This window comes from Sturnira hondurensis, unplaced genomic scaffold (genome assembly GCF_014824575.4).
Source record: "Sturnira hondurensis isolate 20B ecotype Veracruz unplaced genomic scaffold, ASM1482457v3 Scaffold0024431, whole genome shotgun sequence".
Classification (NCBI taxonomy): domain Eukaryota; kingdom Metazoa; phylum Chordata; class Mammalia; order Chiroptera; family Phyllostomidae; genus Sturnira; species Sturnira hondurensis.
In genome coordinates this window covers 133,932-156,358 of record NW_028097062.1, presented here as the reverse complement: position 1 = coordinate 156,358, position 22,427 = coordinate 133,932, and positions in this window count along the sequence as shown.

The window sequence follows — 22,427 nt, the reverse complement described above, 5'->3', positions numbered from 1 at the left end:
CCCACTATGTCCATAGGCTCCCTGGTGACCAGAGACTGAGATATAATACCTGTGTTCCTTGCTTTCAGTCAGCTCAGTCTATGGAGGATAAAATCATGTTAATAGTTGAAATATTTTTATTACTTCTCTGAAGTTCCCTAGTTAGAGTTGTATAGCTTTCATTGCGATGGGATCAAATATAAAACAATTTATATCACTAATTGACTAAATGCTTCAGCAGTAGAAGTATGTGCATTAAAAATATAAAGCATGATTAACCTTTCACAAGGAATGTTTATCATAGAAAAAGTGAGAACCTATAAAAGAACAATGAAGTGGACAAGCATTGGGGATCTCAGTGTTTAGAAAAGTGATGAGTATTCTGAAATATTTCCTCATAGACATTTTGCTGAATACACTTTTTTCTATTTATTTTGTTTTTTCTTTCTTTTTCTTTTGAATACAAAAGCTGCAGTCTTGTCAAAAATCGAGGTTGTTAGGTGCCAACCTAGAGAGGCTGGAGTGTGTGGCGAAAGGGAGCGCAGAACTGGGATCAGCACAGGTCACACAGCTGAACTGATCGGGAAAACGTTTCAGGAGGAAGAAAACATTCTAAATATTGCTAATTAATCGATGATTTCAGAGCATACTTGTTGTCCGTCACAATTCAGGCTGCAGGAAATGTCCACTGGGCGGCTTTGTGACCCATCAGGGGAGGCCGTCAGTGTGAGCGTCCCGCCGCAGGGCGGACATCGGCATCTCATCGCAGTGCGCGTGTCAGTTGTATTGATCCCCCTGTTTGGGGAGCATTTGCCTTGTTCTGTGCTCTCTCCGTGTCTGCCTGTGCCAGGGGATGTCAGTGTAGATATGTGGATAATGGAGACTTTATGGAGGACAAAATCGTATAAAAAAACAAAGAAGTTTTTCTTTTTCCTCCTGTGAAACAAAAATGCCAGGATCTTAAGGTCTCAGACAACAGAAAAACCTGAGGTGATGCTCTGCCTACACAGGTCGAAGCGGTCTAAAGCGAAGGCAGGAGAGACTCCACACAGTCAGCATCGCGTGCGGCTTGGCCAAGGCCCCAGGCCAAGCACCGCCCTCTGCCCCAGGCTGACCCTCCCTCTATCTGCACAGAAACCGTGAAACGAGGTTCCCCCCAGAGGGGCCGCTTTTCACGCCACAAAACAAAATCAACCAAAACTGGATCAGTTTGAAGAACAAAATAAAATGGCATCATAATTATTATAATGGTTATAACTCAATGTATAAAATAAATATCCACAAGTTCATACTGATTATTTTTTAATGATTGGATAAGCCAATACATGGAGGAGGAGAGGCAAATATTCCTTTCAGAATTTTAGGTGTGCTAGTCGACACCCCACCTTAGGGAGGTGGAGCGTCGCCCACACTCACCCCCACACCTTAGTATGGGCTTCACAGTGACTTCCGGCCAAAGAGGACAGGGTGGAAACGGGGACAGTCTGAGGACCACCTCGGCCGGGCGATGGAGGGAAGCACAGATGGTGGAGTCCTGCTGATTCGGGGTGGAGGAGACAGTTCGCCCGTGCCTTCCTCCTCAAACCTCAGAACCACAGTTCGATCGATGTGAGAAAAACATTGAACAAGTCCCCGCTGAGGGACCCTCTACAAAATGCTTGACCACAATTCTTTAGAACTGCCAAGGTCACCCAGAACAAGGAATGGAAACTCCCAGCCAGAGGAGCCTAAAGTCACGTGCACATTAAGTGAACCGTGGTAGCCTCAGTGAGGTCCTGGATCGGAGAAAGGTGACAACAGGGGAAACCTGAATAAAGCACGAAGTGCAGCTTATAAAACTTCAGAGATTTTTTTGTTGGTTTTGCTTTTTTGTTTGTTTGTTTGTTTGTTTTTCCCCTGAAGAGTAAGATTCAACCAGCAGGTGCCCCTGGTGAGCTCTGCCAAAGGGGGGCTACCTCTCCAGGGGTCACCATCTCTGAGTCACTTTGACAAAGGAGGGCACCATGGAGAAAAGGAGTGAGGACTGGAGAAGGGAAGAAAAGAAAACACAGAAGGACACTTACATTCTGCCATGAAATAAACAGAAAAGTTAGGCAACACGCTGGCGATGGGAAGCGCTGTCGGAAGAATCCATCTGCACAGAGAGACAGGTGGTGGGGCACCCTGTACCCCGAGGGGAGCTGTGCTCGGCGTCTCAGTCACTGGAGGCAGGAGACAAGACAGAAGGTCGGGAGGCAGGGAAACCAGGGCAGATAAATGAGTTTCAAGTTTGCCAGGGAGCAAGAAAGCAGGACTCATGAATTCTTGTTTTTGCATGTGTCCTGCCAGCAAGGTGGCCATGTCCACACTGGCTGACTTAAGGCTCAAGGCAAGAGTGGGACTGGCAGGAAGCACAGGGACACCAGAATGTGATTTAGGGCCATCATGTGATTTCTAGCACTTAGTCTCATGCTGGCTAGTGGCGCAGATGACACAGAAAGACCGATCCTCTATGTCTAATTTAGTGAGTATTCTCCACTTGCTGCAGTTCTGAGTGAGCTCGGTGCTTCTGCACAGTCTCCTGGCATTCGTGCCCGCATGTCCTGGGCCTGTCCTCTGAGCCTGGTGTCTGGAACCTGGGGGAGCAGGTCACAGAGCCGGGACTGCCTCAGGGAAAGGTGGCTCGGAGTGGTATCGGCCCCTCTGTCTCAGTTTCCCCTCTCTGTTATAACCCCAAATTCCATACAGTTCACTGTTACTAATCCATCACTTCTACAGTGACTCACTCACTCTCTCTTTAATACCTAATGCGCTGATGATGACAAGAAATGATAGAAAAACAGAAACACACAGGACCTGAATAATTTTACTACGTCTGTCTAATGTAACAGAAAACTGTCAGTAAACTCAAAACGGAACATAAGTTTTGGCCACTTTATGGGAAGTTGCTACTGGGGAACTGTGTGGAGAGAGTTCTAAAGTGAATCAGTCCTTGGTGACAAGGATGCTTGTGCTGTGGTCCAGTGACTGTGCCTGCCACATGTGAGGGAAGCCCGGGAGCCCTGGTCACATTCTGCAATCCTTGCCCTTTACATTTGGTGAAATGAGAAAAATGTGTCATTCATGCTGTCTGCGTGTGTCTACTTAAACCTTAGGCCATCCTCTTTTCTAGTTTAGACCATGGATGTAAGGAGAGGCCAAGTGTACAATCCTGCGCAGTCTTAACAGCCCACGTGGGGTGGCACGAGATACGCACGTAAGGAGCCACACGTAGCTGCATGCAGTGCGCCATGGGTTACCGGGAGCCACACGTGGCTGCATGCAGTGCGCCATGGGTAACCGGTGATCTCCTCTTTTGTTCCAGATCCATGAAGTATAACATCCTAACGAGGCCTCCCAGTGGTTAGCACAGGGTGCACGGTGACGACTAATTGCAGGACTTATTCGCAGGCAGCACCTTTCCTCACACTGCCTTACAGCTGTAGGGGGGAAAGCCATAGAACATACCCCTGGATCTGCTAGCTTTTTATTCAATTTGTCAAATTTGATCAGCCTAATTGTTATATGAGCAGTCATGCACACACTGACATCTGTCAGCCTTTCCCCTCTCCCAGCTTCCCTCAACTGTTAGAAATAGTATGTCAGTATTAATTAGAGAACTGATTCATTCCATTTGGGTGAAGGAGATTCGCTACCTAATGACAGAGAAGAGATAATGAGGCTTCAAATCAGAAACACCAGCCCCGGCTGGTGGGCTCAGTGGGTTGAGCGCCAGCCTGCGAACCGAAAGGTCGCTCGCTGCTTTGATTCCCCGTCAGGGTACGAGCCCGGGCTGCCCCGGTACGTTTCTCTCACCCAATGGTGTTTCTCTCCCTTCCTCCCTCCCTTTCCCCTGCTCTGAAAATCTTTTGTGTTTTAAAGAACACCCAACAAAAAGTGAATCCCCACCGCTCATCTGATGTTCGCTGTCCTGGAAATGCACAGTGGTCCTTGTTCACCCTCTGACCCAGGCTTTGTAGATCCACTTTCGCTTCCCACAAATTAAAGGACCAGGAGCTAATGAAGTTCATCTGTGAATTACTTACTTAAACAACAGTGGCTCCACTTGGAAAAAATAAACACACCACTAAGAGATCAAAGGCTTTGAAGTACAATGAGCACTCCGCCTGGTTTTTCTCCCAGTTTGTGCGTTCCCAGTGCAAGGAGGCTTCTTCAAACCTGTCTCTGCTCATATTTTATTTCTTTACTTATCGCCGACTCCTGTGTTTTCACTGGTCCGCTCTCCTGTGCCAGGATGTTACAAGCCTTCCAGTTTGGACTGAGCATATCCTTATGCCACTATCAATGCTCCAACGGCAGATGATTGTCAATGACTCAAGTTCCTGAAAATTCAGGATTACAAAATCTTCCGAGTCAGTCTCCCACGTAAATCCTACATAGCATGTTGAACATGCTACGGATACTAGACCTTAATTCTCATGTCCAGTTATGATGGCTGCAAATGACGGGCAGACTTGACTTTTGCCAAGAACATGTTCTAAATGAACTAGTATTAGATTAAAAATCCTGTACTTCCCCCCAAATTATTGATCTGTAGCAATATCAAAGAGCACATTCCCTCACATTTTTGCAGCCTACAGATTTACCATTTGGCAGCCTTCTGGTCTAAAAGGCATCCTCGTTAGGCTCTGTAGAGATTTGAGGAACATGAGCCACGACCTTCTGTGGCATTGACAATCCATTGAAAGAAACAAGTACCCAAGTAGGAAGTTTTACAAACTGTAAAAGTTTATAAAAATGTGGGAGTATTTCCCACAAAGGCTCTAAAATTTAAAGAGTAATCACTTCCAGTGACTCTTAAAAATGCAGGTTCTAGATGGACCCAGAGTTCTAGTGCTAGCAGTTTGGATGTCCTCTGACTCCTCTCTCTGCCCTCTGTCCACCAAATACAAATGAAAATAATGGCACTTGCTGTGGGACACCGATTGTTCTCTTCTATAATATCAAGTGTCATCAGGAAATCTGCTATTTTTATTAATCCGTGCCATCCAATCCAAGTGCAATGTCCATGATATGATGATGCCACGTTAAGGAAGATCGTTTAGATACCGTGACTCCCAAAAGCCTTTTAAGAGGATGTGCCCCATAGGCACTCTTGATGGGATTGCCCATCCTCACTCCAGAACACTGGCTGTGTAGTTGTCATAAGCTCCTCGGAGAAAAGGATCAGCAAAACCTTCACAGACAGGTAGAATATTTCAAGCTGAGGAGTTTTGTGGAAGCAAGGCAGTGCAAGATGTGTTTCCAAAAAGTACACAAGTTATCTGGAGTGTAAGTCAAGGGCTAACTGGTGAACTAGAAATGGAGAGGTAACCCGTGGACACGGGACAGAGGATTTGGGCACATGCCTACAGCTAGAGGCGGCACAAACTGAAATCTGAGCTGGTGAATAGCATGATCAGACACGTGCACGAGGTGGATTGGGTGGGCAAGACAACAGAGGGAAAGACGGGCTTAGAGGACAGTACAAGGCCCCTCTTGGGGAGAATGTGGCCTGAGCTCAGAGGGAAGAGAAACAGGAGCCCCTCACAGGAGACTCAGGTCTCCTAATTTGCTCCCCATAGTCAACTGGAGTGGAGTCCTCATGGCACACAGGCAAAGGAACCCCTTCCAAAGTGAGCAATCTAACCCGGGCATTCTGACTGCCTCTCTCTGTCAGAAGAGTTGCTTTCTCTCACTGCCTAAGGCTGGCTTTTTTTAAACCCTCACCTAAAGATATTTTATTATTGATTTTATAGAGAGGAAAGGAGACAGAGAGAAAGAGAGAGAGAAACATGGATGTGAGAAACATTAATCTGGTTGCCTCTCATACTCTTCCTGACCAGGGATGGAACCCGCAACCTAGGCATGTGCCCTGACCGAGAATCAAACCCCAAACCTTTTGTGTATGGGACAATGCTCCAACCAACTGAGCCACCCAGCCAGGGCCTAAGGCTGGCTCTTCGATCAGTGTGTCAAGGTTCTCACTATTGATATTTAATCAGAAAAATGGCAGTTAACCTGAAACTTAATAACTTTGTTCACCAATGTCCCCCCAGTAAATTCAATTAAAAAATTCACAATAGTACTTTGTGGATATTGCTGAGGAAAGATGCATCAAGCTTTTTCTAACACTGGTATAAAAAATAGAAAAGGAAACACCATTATCTCATTGGCCAGACAAGGTCACTTGACATTCTTGAGCCAATCATTGTGGAGGGAAATGATTTATCCCTGGACCAACCAGGTGCCCCACTGGTGAGGAAGCGTGGTCAGTTTTCTGAGGTGTGGAGCTACTTGTGCAGAGTGGGTACCGGAGCAAACGGGGACTCTGTTAAGGAAGAGGAAAGGGCAAATCGGTGCTGGGTAGCAGCCACCAGGTGCTGGGGACCCCCAGTTGCACGGGGGTCTGTATCACTTTCTGTCACATAGCAGAAGGCTGAGACTAAGACAAAAAGATTAGCATGCTTCCGTCTGAACACTTGGGGAGTGTGGAGCAGAAAATTGGCCTCTTGCTTTTCCAGGAAGTTTTCCAGAGGAAGGTATGTATAAGGTGAGCCTTAGAGAATGGGTAGGTCTTAGCCAGGAGAAAGATGGAAAACTGTCTCCAGATGTGGAAATAGTATATGCAAATGCCAGAGACATCACAGGGCGCTGTGTGTTCTACATACTACGAGTAGTTTAATGTTTGGTAAGAGAAGGACTGGCAAGAAAAAGATCAGAAAAAGGGCAGGCACTAAATTCCAGGCTACAAACATTCCAGAAGGAGCCACTCTTTCCCGATCCGAGTGTTGGATAAGAGCGCTGTTTTCCTCCAGGTGTGGACTGTGGGCTGCTCAAGGCCTGCTTAACCTCAGAAGAGAGACATTTTCTGAAATGTCACAAAGGACAGATTGAAAATGCCTTAATCATATTTGGTTCCAGTCCACCACTTGAATTTATTTTCTAGCGTTCATTTATAATGTCACATTTTCATAACACATGATATATTGGAAAAAACTCAAACAGAAGTCAGAAACTGAAAATGGTGATGGGAAGCCACACTGTTATTAGAAGCCATACGTTAACTATGTGCGTGCCAGGAACCGCAGGAGGTGCTGGGGACGCAGACCGAGAACAGTTCTTCCTCGGGAAAGCTCACTGTCTGGAAGGGCAGAGGGGCAAATGGGAAGAGAGAATTGCAACGTGAGGGAAAGGGCTGATCTGGGAGCTCAGCAGGGGGCCTGGTGACTTTTCAGGAAGGCTCTGGGGGATGGATGATGCTAGCCCAGGCTGGCACGAGGGAGACAGGGCCAAGAGCGGTGGGTGGAGGTGCTCTGCACAGAGGCGACATTGAGCAGGGCTGACAATGAGCACAGTGTGTGCCTGGCGATGAAGGTGGTTTTGTTCTTGCTTTAGGATAAAGCACGACCTTTTTGCAAAAGTGGTCTCAAAGCTGGAAACACAGAAGGAATAGGACCACAGGGGACTTCAAGCACCTTGCTGGGTGCTTTGAGTCCTCCTGGAAATGTGAGCCATTGAAGGGGTTTAAGCAAAGGCATCACCCTCTATGGTTTGTGTCTTAGATGTGGCACTATGAGAGAAAGGTGGGGACTAGACAGGCAGCAGCAATGGCCAGACCATTAGCAAGAACAGACTTCTGACCCACACCCTGCAGCATGCTGCCCAGGGAACCAGCCTGAGCCAGCCTGCTGTGTCTAGTGACACTCCAGGGTGGCAAACAACAGCTCCCGTGAAAGTGACTCAGAATGGCCAGGACTTCATTAATAATTGACAGCTTCTCTAGTCTGTGTCCCAACTTCCTACCAGGATCAACCAGACAAAGGCAGATTTTCACCACGGCAGGGTGGAGGCCCCTCAGGCAGCCTCTGCACAGCCTCCCTGGCCCACGGCCCAGAGCCCGCAGTCGGCACACCAGGACCTCCCCCTTTCCCACCACAACGCGCTCCTACCCTCGTGCCCACTTCCGCATCTCTGCCACACCCATGCGACTGTGACAGAGGTCCTTGCTGAAGCAAGTCCTAGATACATAGCCTTAGCTTTTCTCATTTGACTGGTCTTCATTTATTTCCACAGAAGTTGAGAGTAGACTACACACCTGGGAGCAAGCAGCGGTCAGGCAAGGGGTGATCATAACCAATAATAAAATAATAAAAATGCCTAACATGTACTAACTATGTATCTGCTCCCTTAATCATTTCGCCTCTTAGAACCTCAGCTCTTGAAACTGCCCCTGTTATATGCACTGTGTATTATGCTCACTTTAAAATAGTCATAACTGGGATGAGGGAGGATGAGTGACAAGTTTGTCCTGCCATTTTTGCATCTATACAGTCACTACAGCTAGGCCTTTCTGATAAGGCATTTGCCCTAAACCGTCTGTAACCAGCCTCGGAGTCAAGGTCAGCTTTGAAAACAAAGTCAGAGCTCTAGCTGGAGTGTTTCACCACCTGTTCACAGAGCAGGACCTCACGTGTGAGACAGACATGATGAAGCGGTAAATATTTGCAGAGTATAACATCAGAATTTGGAAACTGGCAGGACATGATCGGAGGCAAAGGGCTGGGGAAGGACCGGTAATCCCAAGGCCTGATGACAGGTGTTCCCCATTGACCCCTTGCCCCGCTCCGCACCCCCCCACACACAGAGGCTCTGGGAGGGGACAGGGTGTTCCAGGGCTGACTGTTACAGGGCCTTGGAGTAGCCACCTAATTTCTCTAAATATCAATTTCACCAGTAAAATGGGATGCATAATGTCTTACCTATCTCCCTGCTTGTTTTCTATATAAAATAAAAATATAGATACAAAAATAGTGAACAGTCATATGCAGATACTTGGTTCAGATAATTTCTGGTAATGTAGAACATATTTTGTTATGTATCTGCTGATAAATTAGAAGAATTCCATTCTTTTTAAACTTAAAAAAATAGCATATGCATGGTCATTTCTGTCTTTTATGTTCATGCTAAGGATCTAAGAAATTGCCTGAAAATGTAATAGCAAGTAAACACCACTGAGAATTCTGACATAAGGCTGTACAGATGTCAAATCCAAGTTGGCCAGTGTTAATTGTAACATTGGGAAGATAAGGCCATTGAGAAACAGAAGCGTGTAGAACCAGCAGATCGTAGCTTTGGTCTCAGTGTGGCTGCAGTGCTTGGACACTTCTTCCCTTTCCTGACTCTTTGCTTGCCTTCCTCATCACAATACAGTCCTTATTTTCCCATAGAGTGAATAGAGAGAGAGAGAGATACAGGTATACGTGTGTGCATGTAAATATAAGTACTCTGTGCAGATATAGATGTACAGCACTTTCCAAACTAAGTGAAAAACTAAAAAACACGTATGTATTCACATGTGCACACACACACACTAGAATGAGCTGGACTATAATGACTTTTTCATGGGCTTATCAGAGAAATGAGCGTCCAGGACAAGTAGCCACCCCAAACCTAGAGAGACAGAGACTTCGAGAGAGGCACAGCTGGGCTCTGCCCACCTGGAGTGGAAGCCACTGGAGCCGTAAACTTTCAGGACATGGAAACAAAGATTGTGATAAATTGTTGGAAGCTTGGAGAGAACTTATATAACAGTGAGAGGCTCCCACCACAAAGCCCCTAGCGGCTCCCTTCAGCAAGCACACCAGGTTCTCACGGGGAAGATCCATGTAGCTCTACAGGGCCGGACACGGACACTGGATCCTGCTTAACAAAGTAGGTCCCCAGGGTCAGAGTGTGCGGTGCATCATTTCTCTCAGCTCTTGGTCACACTTGAGGGAAAAAAATGCAGTTGATGGGAGGACAGGGCTTCAAGAACTAGATAGGGGGTGCTGTAGATGGGACGGGGTAGAGGACACTAGGGCACAAAACACAGGGGGACGTTTGTGGAGCTTTCAACGTGCTAAAACAGATACACAATATAAGCCAAGTTGGAAGGTCTAAGAAAGTATGAGAGGAAACTTTAGAAATAACAAATACAGCAACAGAAACCAAGGGTGTTCCTGCAGTCTTACCGGTAGACGTGACAGAAAACCGCCAGATGGGTCAATAGAAACGCCCCGAACATGAACACAAAGAGAACAAAGGATGGGGAACAATGCCAGAACAGAACAATCAAGAACTGTTGAACAATTTTAAAAGGTAAAACATCAGCATGATTGGAAAACCAGAGGAGAGAACATTTTGAGAGGATTCCGGGAAGAAAGAACCTGGACCACAGTGGGAAAGAATAAGAAGTTATTCAGACATTTTGTCAAAAACAATACAACAGGAAGAGAGTAAGTGAAATGCCGAATGGGCTAAAAGGAAACAAAAGCGCACCAACCTGGATAGAATTCTGTATCCAGGGAAATCATTGCCAAAAATTTCCCGGTAGGAAAATCAAGACTCTCTTCTCAGACATACAAAAACTGTTCATTTCCAGGAGAATTTTCAGCAGTAAATGTAAAAATTCTTCAGGTGGAAAGAAAAATGATACAGGTAAGAGAGTTGGATCTCCATAAAGCAAAGAAGCACATTGAAAAGGAATAGATGAAGGTAAAATAAAGTATTTCATTTTCTTATATTTTTTAAGATTTTATTTATTTATCTTTAGAGAGGAAGGGAGGGAGAGGAGAGAAACATCAGTGTATGGTTGCCTCTCATGAGTCCCCTGCTGGGAACTGGCCTGCAACCCAGGCATGTGCCCTGACTGGGAATCGAACCGCGATTGTCTGGTTTGCAGGCCCAAGCTCAATCCACTGAGCTATACCAGCCAGGGCTCATTTTCTTATTTTTAATGTATTTAAAAGATATGTTTTTGTTTAAAGCAAATAAAAAAATAGTGTATAGGTGGCTATGGCACGTGGAAGAGTGAAATGAAAGGCAGCACATCACAAATGTGAGGGAGGAATTGAGGCTAATCTGTCATAACCATCGCTACCCTAAGAGCAACCTGCTGTTGTCTGAAGGACGTAGGTTAGTCTACCTGTGGTCACTTCAACCAGTAGGTTATTTAAAGTATAATGGATATGCTTAGAAGAGACTAAATTGAGTCATATAAACACCCAGTATGGCCCAGAGACGCGAGAAAAAAGAAACAAAAGTTTCAATAAAGAGAAAACAGTTGTAAAAATGGGAGCTTGAAATCCAACAATGTCAAAGATACCTTAAAATATTAATGATATAAATCTGGCAATTAAAAGATAAAGGCCATCATAGTAGACAGAAAAATAAGACCAAACTATATACCTCCTTTAGGAAAAACTTTAAACAGAAAAATTCAGGTTAAAGTTACAGGGACAGGAAAAGATGTGCCATGCTATCACGGAGCAAAAGGAAGTTGTAGTGGTTACACTAATTTCAGACAAATCATGCTTCTGAGCATGCAAGTTTATTTGCATTAAAGATGAACATACACGATAATAAAGTAGTCAAGGTTACAAAAAGATATAACAATCCCAAATGTACGTGCACCTAATAACAGAATGTCAAAATATGTGAGAGAAACTCATTCAACTAAAGGAGAAACAGATAATTTCATTACAATAGTTGGAAACTTCACCATCCTCTGTCAATAGTGAATAGTCAAGTTGACAAAATATCAGTAAGCATATAAAGGCCTTGAAAAACACTCTTACTGAACTTAATCTAATTGACACTCAGAATATTTCTGCTGACGAGCATAGTGTATGTTCTTCTCAAGCATGAACAGTAGTCACATATGTAAGATGGCATCGGACCAGAAAACCCACCTTATCCAATTTGAAACAATGGAAATTATAAAACATGTATTCTTACTTTTTAATATAATGAAATTAGATATCAAAAATAGAAAGATAGCTGCAAAAGTCAAAAAATTGGGCATTAAACAACATACTTCTTATACATGGATCAAAGAATACGTCTAAAGAAAAAGATAAAGATACAGTGAACTAAATTAAAATGAAAATACAACTATCATTTTTGAAACACAGCAAAAACCATGCTTAGATGCAAATTCATAGTATTCAGTATATAGTGAAAATAATTTAAATCTAAAATTAATAACTTGGCTTATACTTTAAGAAATAAAAAAAGAAGACCAAATCAAACCTAACACAAGAAGGATAAAAAGAAAGAAAGTTAGAACAAAATCAAGGAATTAAAAACAGGAAAAGAATAAAGTCAAGGAAGTCCTCATTCTTTGACAAGGTTAATAAATTGGATCGACCTCTAGTCAGGCTGACCAGAGGAAAGAGAAAAGACATAAACTATCAAGATCAGAAATGAAAGAGGGGCCACTACTACTGATCCTGTGGACATTAAAAGAATAATAAAAGAATATTATTAACATGTATATGCCCATAAATATAGTAACTTAGATGAACTGGACTAATTTCTTAAAAGACATAAACAACCATGGACCAAAGGGTAATATGAATAGCTCTATACTCATTAGATTGAATTAACAATTTAAAAACCCAGAAAACAAAACAAAACACCAGGCCAAGATTATTTTACTGATGAATTATACCAGACATTCAGATAAGAAATGACATCAATTATTCACAAAACAGAATTAATATTCTGTTATTAAAATAATAAATATTAATATTTATTAAATATTAAAACAGGATTAATATTTTCTAGTTTACAGGAAAATAAAACTATAGAACAATAACTCTTATGAAGATGACATAAAATTCCTTCATAAAATATTGTCAAACTGAATCCAGTAATGCATGAGAATAATTATATAGTATGACTAATTAGTATTTATTCTAGGTAGTCACAGTTAATGTAACCCATGGGATAAACAAGAAAAATCATACAAGCATATAATTTGATGTAGAAAAAACATTTGAACAAAATCCAATACCCATTCATGATAATTCTCAGCATGACAGAAATAGGAGAAAGCCCTCAACTTGATAAAGAGCATCTATGATGGTCTTACTGTAAACACTGTACTTAATAGTGAGTGAGAGACCCTTCCTCTTTAACACTGGAAAGAAAGCAGTTACGGCCCTCTTAGCATTCCTAGTCACCGTCCTACTGATATGACTGTCATGTAGGCAACACTGAAGAATTTACCCCAGAGCCACCACCAAGACAACAGAACAATTCAAAAAAAAGAAAAGAAAAGAAAAGAACTCATTGGCATTAAAAAGGAAAAAATAGCAAGATCTCAGGATCTAAAGTCAATATACAAAATCAGTTGCTGTCAAATACTAGTGACAAATAACTAGAATTTTAAATTAAAAAAGACATAAAATATACAATAGCATTAAAATGATAACAAAATATATATTTGGAAGTCAGAAAATGCTGATTTAAAAAATCAGCTTGGGCATGAGTAATTGAACTGGAATATACAACATTGCTAACATGTCATTACCTCCAATTTGACCTCTACACACAATGCAATCTCAGAATCCCATGAAGCTATTAGTAGATAAAGATAAAATGACTGTGCAGTGGAAAAGCCAGAGGACAGAACAGTCACGTTGGGAGTCGTTACAATGGAGGAAGATGGCCTCTTCGCTGTTTCCCCCAAAGACTCAGAACTTCAGTCACATCATGGGAAAACCCATCTGGCGAATACCAGTCAAGGGTCATTCTACAAAATATATGACCAGTACTCTGCAAAAATATTGAAGTCATCAAAAACAAGGAAAATCCAAGAAACTGTCACAGCCAAGAGTTGCCTGAGACATAACTACCAACTGAATAAAGTGACCTGTATGCAATCCTAGAGCAGAAAAAAACACATTGAGTAAAAACTAAGGAAATCCGAATAATGCATGAACTTTAGTTAATAATCATGTGTCAACATTCGTTGATTAATTGTGACAAATGTACTTTAATAATATAAGATGTTAAAATGGAGGAAACTGAGGATGAGGTTTATGAGGATTTTCTGTACTTTTTAAAAAAAATTTGTAAATCCAAAACTTCTAAAGGAAAAGGAAAGTTAGTTAAAACAAAAAAGTTCCTGATGTAAACTATATGTATATGAGACATTTACATATGCATAAATCCATACCAAAATTTGCTACACAAATATTGGAACTACATCTCAATGAGATTTCATGTCATTGTGTAAATTCTAAATATGATCTGAAGGCCTGAAGCACATGTTCAATGTTAAGGGTTTTTATTCCAAATTCATGATGAGGTGGGAAATAAAAACTTAATGGTACGTTGGATTGGGCAAAGGTTTCCTAATTATGACAGCAAAAATGCAGACACAAAAATATATGCAGGGCGGGGCAAAAGTAGGTTTGCAGTTGTTTGTATGGAAAATAATACAATGATTAATAAATAATAATATGAGAATAAACTCTGTTTCATGTTCTCACAACCGTAAATCTACTTATTTTTAAAGATTTTATTTATTTATTTTTTTAGACAGAGGGGAAGGGAGGGAGGGAAAGAAACATCAATATGTGGTTGCCTCTCCCATGCCCCTCACCGAGGATCTGGTTGACAGCCCAGGCACGTGCCCTGACTGGGAATCAAATCGGTGAGCCTTTGGTTCGCAGGCCGGTGCTCAATCCACTGAACTATACCAGCCAAGGCTGTAAATCTACCTCTGCTCAACCTCTATATTAACTGGACTTCATCAAAATTTAAAATTTTGTACTCGAAAAGACTCCATCAGTGAAGTGAAAAGACAACACACAGAATGGGAGAAAATGTCTATAATGAACTCTTAACCACTCAAAAAGTAAAGAGAAATAAATCAATTTTTTGACTGGGCAAAGTATTTAATTAGTCATTTCTCTAAAGAAGGTTTTTTTCTTTTAAGATTTTATTTATTTTTAGAGGGGAAGAGAGGGAGAAAGAGAAAGAAACATTAGTCTGTGGTTGCCTCTTGCACGCCCCCTACTGGGGACCTGCCTTGGCGGGCAAACCCAGGCATGTGCCCTGACTGGGAATCAAACCAGCAACCCTTTGATTCGCAGCATGGTGCTCAGTCCACTGAGCTACACTAGACAGGGATAAAGAAGGTATTTAACTGGTTAATAAATTCACCAGAAGATACTCAATCAACATTATCAGCCCTTGGGAAGTACAAATCACAACCAAAGTGAGATACCACCAGGATGATTGTAATCAAAAAGACCAACAGAACCAGTGTTGGCGAGGTGGTGGAGACATGAAAACCTTAACGTACCGCGTCTAGAAATGTACAAATGGTGCAGCCACTTTAAAAAATAGTCTGGCTTTTCCTCAAGGGCTAAACACAGAGTTACCATATGACCTAGCAATTCTATTCACAGTTATATACTCAAGAGAGACAACAAATACATATGCAAATGTTTGAACTTGGATATTCATAGCAGCATTAGTCATTATAGCCAAAAAAACCTGACATAAATGTCGATCAACTGATGGTTATGTGAATAAAGGTGGTCTAGTCAGACTATAGAATATTACTTAGCAGTATTAAGAACTGAAGTGCTGAAATATTCCACCCGAAAGGTGAGCCTTAAAAATACTATTCTAAGTGAAAGAAGCCAATCACAAAGGACCCTATGTTGTATGAGTCCATTTATAAGAAATGTCCAGAACAAGCACATCTATAGAGGAGGAAAGCAGTTTCAGCTCTTTTAAGGCTGGGGTAATGGGAAGACTGGGGGTGGGGGCAGAGGTCAACATGTGAGCCTTTATTTCCAGGGCTGCGTTAATGAATGAGTAATTCTATTCTAACGAGTAATGAATGGCTATACTAAGAGCTGTGGAATTATACACATTAAATGTATGTACTGGATGGTACAAGAACGGTATTTCCGCAAACAAACCTATCTGTGGAAAAAGTAGTGCCGTGACAAACGTTCCCAGCCAATGTGTGTTAAGTGTTAGAACTGTGCCCAAAACAAAGTTCAGTGCTGTGCATATTTGCTAAATAAACAATTCTACATGGGTAGCCCTAAGAAAGCCTTGGAAATTACAGAGCCTTTGGAGTTAGAAAACTTTCGTCTGTCCTCCTCATCTGACAAAGGGGAGTGGAGAGATGGGGGCCCCGAGACTTCCCCTTCCTCGGGTGGGTAACTCGGACACTCCAGGGCACTCTGCCTCACACTCCCCAGCACCACTTTTTGGAGGGACACTCTCTTCACTCTGCTGCCCGTAATATTACTGTCAGCTTGATTTTGGGGGGTGATTCAGTGAAGATAGCTTTTGTCTTCAATATATTTATTTATTTGAGAGAGTGTACATGAATCACTACATAATATACATTTTGAGCTGCTCAACATATGATGTACTAATAATTTGATTGTTCATGAGAATCTTCTTAAGTGTGCCATGATTTATGATGGACACTGTTAATACGATATTGTTTAAGTATAATTTTGTGGATTTAAATAGTCTCATTTCAATGCGTGGGTGAGGAGCAACTTAAATCTGAATTTGAGTACCTATCACAAACACTGCTTTGAGTGCACGAATTGCAGCCTGTCTCAGGTGATGCTCCAGGTATTTCATCCGCATTGGGGTGATGCTCTGGGTTCTGGAGACCAAGGTCATAGTGCAGGATGGTAAAGGCCTTAGAAGACGGGATGGAGTAAATGTGAAACCTTCTGTTTTTTAATGTAGTCTTCATGAAGCAAAAGAAGCTGTTTCCATGAAAAGGTTTAAAATTGCTCAGCTTTTAGTTTTCTTACTCTCTCTTTGTAAAGGTATGGGTTTATATTAATTATTTCTTGGATTGTCTTAGTTAGATTTCAAATGAGAATTTCTGGTGTATTTTGCAAATACTGTTATTAACATTCTTTGTACAGTCTACTCTGATCTTCTAAATTACTATAAATCATAATGTTATAATGAATATAATTGCTTTTATAATCATTATAGCTGAAATCTAGGTACAATTATAATGAAGGAACTGTATAATTAAAGTTTAAGATTGATTAATAACAACTGAAGTTCTTTCCCAATGGCAGTAATACTTGTGCCATTGAGGCAGCAACACTGAGTCATAGGTGAGGAAGTTATGTATTAATTTTGTTCACACATAGGAACATATTAGAAGTATGTTCCTATGCACATAGGACCTAATTCTGAGGAACTATGCACATATTCTGATCTCTGTTAAATTGCTTATGAATCTTCCCTTGAAGACAAAATTCACATTTCACAGTCTTTATATCACAAAAACCCTTTACCTTTCGAACATTTTTCTACTTTGTATTTTTAAATTTTTGTATATTTCACATAATTTGTCTATTGTATAATGAACCATTTTAGCTGATGCTACTTAGTGTAAAGATATTTTATCATTAAATTCACAAAAATTTACAAACAATAAATCACAACTTCGAACTGTAATGCTCCGTAACGAATACAGCACTTCATGACTAGACATTTCTTTGGCTGCACCAGAGTGTGGAACTGTGCAGACTGTGTGCAGTATGCATCTGGAGGAGAAGCACACCCTCTCCTGTGGGTTACCGTGAGGTTGGCCCTGAAATTTAGTGACTTTTGAGGTTTTTGGCCCTTTTCTGACTCTTTAGCCCTCATTCAAATTAACAACCAGTGTCTGGCTTATTTCATAAACATTTTCTCAGATTTTGCCGCATTTGGCAGGAAGGCAAAAGATTCATTACTACACGAAGAGGACCTTAAACTTGAATTTAAAGGACAGTGCCACAAAGATGAGTCATCTCACATAAAGTCCCTGCTTTAAGGAGCCGGTGGGAAGTGACACGGCTGCCTGCTGCACAGCTGTGCTGTAGTCAGGGCAACTGACCCAGTACATCTGGAAAGAGACACAGACGTGTGTGCAAAAACCTGGACCGAAGAGACGGGGGCCCTTAACAGGAGCCTTTCCATCCGCTGTGTGCCTTTCAAACTTCTAGATCTGTGTCAGATATACTGCCTTCCCATGAAGGTTTCCAGTGTCTTCAGTGACAATGAATTGATATCACTGTGGCATTCATTTTGCAAACAATTTTACAAGGAACCTATGCCAGTTGGTATGTAATGCATCAGATTGTGCCTACTACTATGTGGGCCTGTTTGTTTGTTGCTTTGGGATTTTTAAGACCCTTGAAAAAAGAAATGATATATTATTCGTATCCAAATCATGTATGCTAGCACACTGCCATGTTTGATGAGGCATTAAATACACATTTAATGTATGGAGTAAATCAATAAAGAATACCTGAGTCTTCCACGTTTGCCCACAAAGGATTTAAGGTTGTTGGAATTTCTTTCCTGCTGTTACAAACAACTAACCCAGAAAAAAATGAAACAATCATTTAGAAGGGAAGCAAAGTGCTGCCTCCCCCCACCCCAGAAGTCTGCACAGCCCCAAACTGAGAGAGAAGCCCTGGGAGAGCCGTGGGCTCCTTGGCCTGAGAAGAACAAGAGGAGCTCCCGGACACTGAGAGGGGCTTGGGGACATGCGTGCGAGCGGGCAGGGTTTAGCCGAGGAGGAAGGTGAGCTTGGAGAAATCAGGTGAGTCAGTCAAGATGACGCACGTTTACTGAGTTAGGCAACCTCAAGCACTCTGAGGCAGTGATCTTTTTAAATGCCATTTTGCAAACCAGGAAAATAACTTTCAGAGAAGACAGGGACCGCCCAGACACCCAGGGATGGATAGCAGGAGAACAGAACACGTACTTAACCCCAGGTATTCTACAACCAGGTGCTCCTCGGATGCCATAGGCAGTCTGACCTCTTCATAAGACTAATGCTCAAATGTTTGAAAACAGAGGTCCCTCCCACTTCTCCAGACAAATGGCCTTAATTGTTTTTTATCACATTAACTTTTTTGAAGCTACATCATAATTCTGAGTCGTGCTAGGTTTTTCACAAACTAGTACTTACTAGTTTTTTTACATATTGACTCAAGAAAAGTCCATAAGTGCACATGTTCCGCTGCCTCTGTACAGCATGAAAGGAGCGATCTTGCTGCATGGTGGCAAGTGCGTGAACAAGGCCCCGCGGCAGTGACCGAGCATTAAATATCAGCTGGAGCTGAGGCAGCTCTGTTTCCTGACTCCTGAAGATACCTGCATCACCTGCAGCGACAACGTAGGTGGAGAGCACTCTGCAGTTGGGAAGCAGCGATTCCACTTCTTCTGGTGAGAAGCAGCCATTTTGTGATGGTCACTTCTGGGTAACACGTGCGCATGTTTGCAAGGAAACTTTTCTCTGATATTTCCATGACTTCTTGATCCATTGAGGGCGTTTGTAACACAAAGTCACAAAGAAATGTCTTTATTTAAGTCCTTCACAACTAGAAAGGGAAGAAGTGCTATTTAGAAATGCTTTTCCATGTAAGTCATTCTTTTCATCAAGTATCTAACACAACATGTAAATCCATGAAAACCTTGAAATAATCTAGACTCAATCCACATTGATTTCTGTAAGGATAACAAATTGGAAACAAGGAACCATAAAAAGCTTTAAAACCCTTAAGATTTATTATTAATTTTCTGATAACTGCAACTATTCAAAAATCTGCAAATGGTAAGTTCTGTAAGTTCTAGATGCATTGTTACACATGGCTCCTTGTGATTTATAATTTTGAATTTATGTTGATTCTTCTTTGATTTTTCTGTCATAATAGAGAATGGGAGTAAACTTCAGACTTATTTTATTCATGCTTTAAAGTTCTTCAGTGGTAATTAATCAAGTTTAATCTTTCCATTTCTGAACAGTGGTGAATCAGTGAATAATTTTATTTCATTAATATTTACTAAGTGGGCACATGGCTATGCAAATCTTGGCTGGAAGATCAGAGCCTAGTTCCACACCGTGTGTCCTGTGTGTGTACACCACACCTGTATGCATTGTTTACAACTTTGCCTTCAGCTTCTATAGCATGAAAACAGAGGAGAAAATTTTTAAGGAATCTTAGAATCCTAATGACATGATTTGTATACTTAATTCAATACCAATATCTTAGATACTTGCTTTTATTGCTTTTCTAACTCACTAGACTCTTTTCGTTCATAGAATCCATAAATTCCATTTTTGTTGCTGTTGCCCTTCTATCTCATCAGGTTTTTTTGATATATATTAAATTAGAATTGTATAATAACGCAGTAACAAACACAACTGATATTAAGGATTAGGAACAACATACATTTCATACATTTCATGAGGTGGAAGTCTTCCAGCGCAGGATTACAAAGTCTCTGTTAGTGAGCCGGCAACACAAGCAGCTGACAAGCAAATCAGCGTTGGTGGGTGCGTCCCAGTGACACCCCAGGAGCAAAAGCTTCAGCGGGGCGGGTTCTGCTCCTGGGCCGTGTTTGCCGACACCTGCGCTGGGGCTCGGTCCTCAAGCCACTGCTTAGAAACCAGCCACTGCGATTCAGGGAGGGAGCACAGCATCAGCTCATCCAGAGCACAGATTAAATGAGGAACAGTTACGAATTTTCTGCTGTAGTTCACGTTAGGATGCGGAGCTTCATCACACTACCAGGAGAAAAAAATTAATACTGTACATGTAAATAAGATGCTGACTCGTAAGTTCTCTGTTTTCAAGCTGAGATCTTTGACCTTTGTTTCATCTTTGACTCATACCCTAATAATAATTAAGCAAATGCTTAACAAATGCTATGTATTTAAACTTTATTTCATTTTTGAAAAACCATACATTTTAAAGTAGAATAAAAAGTTTAATTATCTTTAGGCATAAAGGGTAAAGTTCAAAAAAATTGATGCTTTAAAACATCAGCCACAAGGAAGTGGGACTGTCACGCAGCATCGATTTTATGACGATCAGTCATCATCTTATTAGCAATGGTGCTTGATCTTTGGGATGTGAGTCATCTTGGACCCAGAGCGCCCAGAAAGTTTTCACAGAGGGGCAGAGTAGAGGGAGCCGCAGCCGAGGGTCAGTGATTTTACCGATGATGAGCCTGCGCTGCGGCTGCAGCAGCGCCGCGTTGGCAGGCGGTCCCAGCTCCGGTGCCCTGTTGATCTGGAAGCCCTTCCGGTGCTGACGAAGCCCTCACCTGACTCGGATTTCTGGGGCTTGTGAGGTCTGACTCACCCCGACCGCGGCTCTAGACTCTTTTTGACGCACATCCTAACTTAGCTTGCCAGCCATATTCATTCAAAAATTCACCTTGCATGCCTGAATTAAAATTGAAATGCTAAAATTTAAATGCTAAAATTTAAAAAATTCAAGAGTGCCTTCAATGAGGGGAAAACTCTACACGTATGAGTAGGGCTACTTATTCAATAACGGGTTGCTGCCGACCATGTAGCAGGGACTTTTTAGGTGCAGGGACCAATATACAGTGCCTGTCCTCAAAATGCTTAGGTTAGGTGTGTGTGTGCATGCGTGTGTGTGTGCGTGTGTAAAAGAAACGTGTAAGTCAGGGACTACGGTGAAATGATAATGTCTCAGCACACTAGTGTGTCATGAACCAGCACAGGACAGGGCAGATATATAAATCCTTATGAGCCTGGCCTGGGAGCCTCACAATGGAAGCAAAATAGACTGAGTTGTAAAATGAGAAGGAATTTAAAGAGAAAAGAGCATTTCAGAAAGAGGAAATGGTATGTACCAGGTATCAGAGATGTGACTTGGCATGCTGTGACTTGACCTGGGAACAGAAAGGAATCTATACAATTAAGCGGAGAGTACAGGTAAGAGACAGGAAATAGAGCTAGAAGGTAAGTAGGGCATAGAGTTGATGGGCTAATAACACTTAGGCTAAAAGAAATGGGGAATTTGGAAGGATTAATACCTTAGGACACGGTGTTGTTATTTATGCTGATTACTAAGTGATATGCAAGCAACTGTGCTGGGTGTAGCACTCACCACGGGGAGTTCTAGGTCTCCAAACCAGTCACAGGAGCCACTGCATGGACATGACTTCTGAAAACGTCTCGGAGAGTGAATGAATAAATAAATATATAGACACATAGGGCAAAAAAGGAAATTTTGAGGAATACACACCTCTAGAAAGATTAAAGAATCGATGAGCAGTGACTGCACAACAAAAAAGGAAAACAAGAAAAAGATATTTCTCGAATGTGGTCATATATCACGTAAACTTTACAAATTTTGAGACACTGGGGTAAAAGATGACGATGTGAAGACCTTAACTTTAATAAGAGAGCTGCCTGAAAATGAGCGGTGTGGGCAATGGACGGCGTTCTGTTGAGAGGTGAATGAGGAGAAAATATAGAGTAAATTCAAACTATCTGCCACTGGGCCTTGTTCATGCACTTGCCACCACGCAGCAAGGTCGCTGCTTTCACCCTGTATGGATACAGCTGAACGTGTGCCCTTACTGACTTTTCTTGAGTCAATATGTTAAAAATACCATGAGTATGAGTTTGCAAAAACTTGATAAAACTCAGAACTCTGATGTAGCTATCAAAACAGTAAATGCGATGAAAGTATTTAAGATGACCCTGGAGTGCCATGTGTGCTGAAAATAAGAAAGGGCTAAAAAAATACAGCTAGAGATGAGAGGTGAGGAACAGAGAG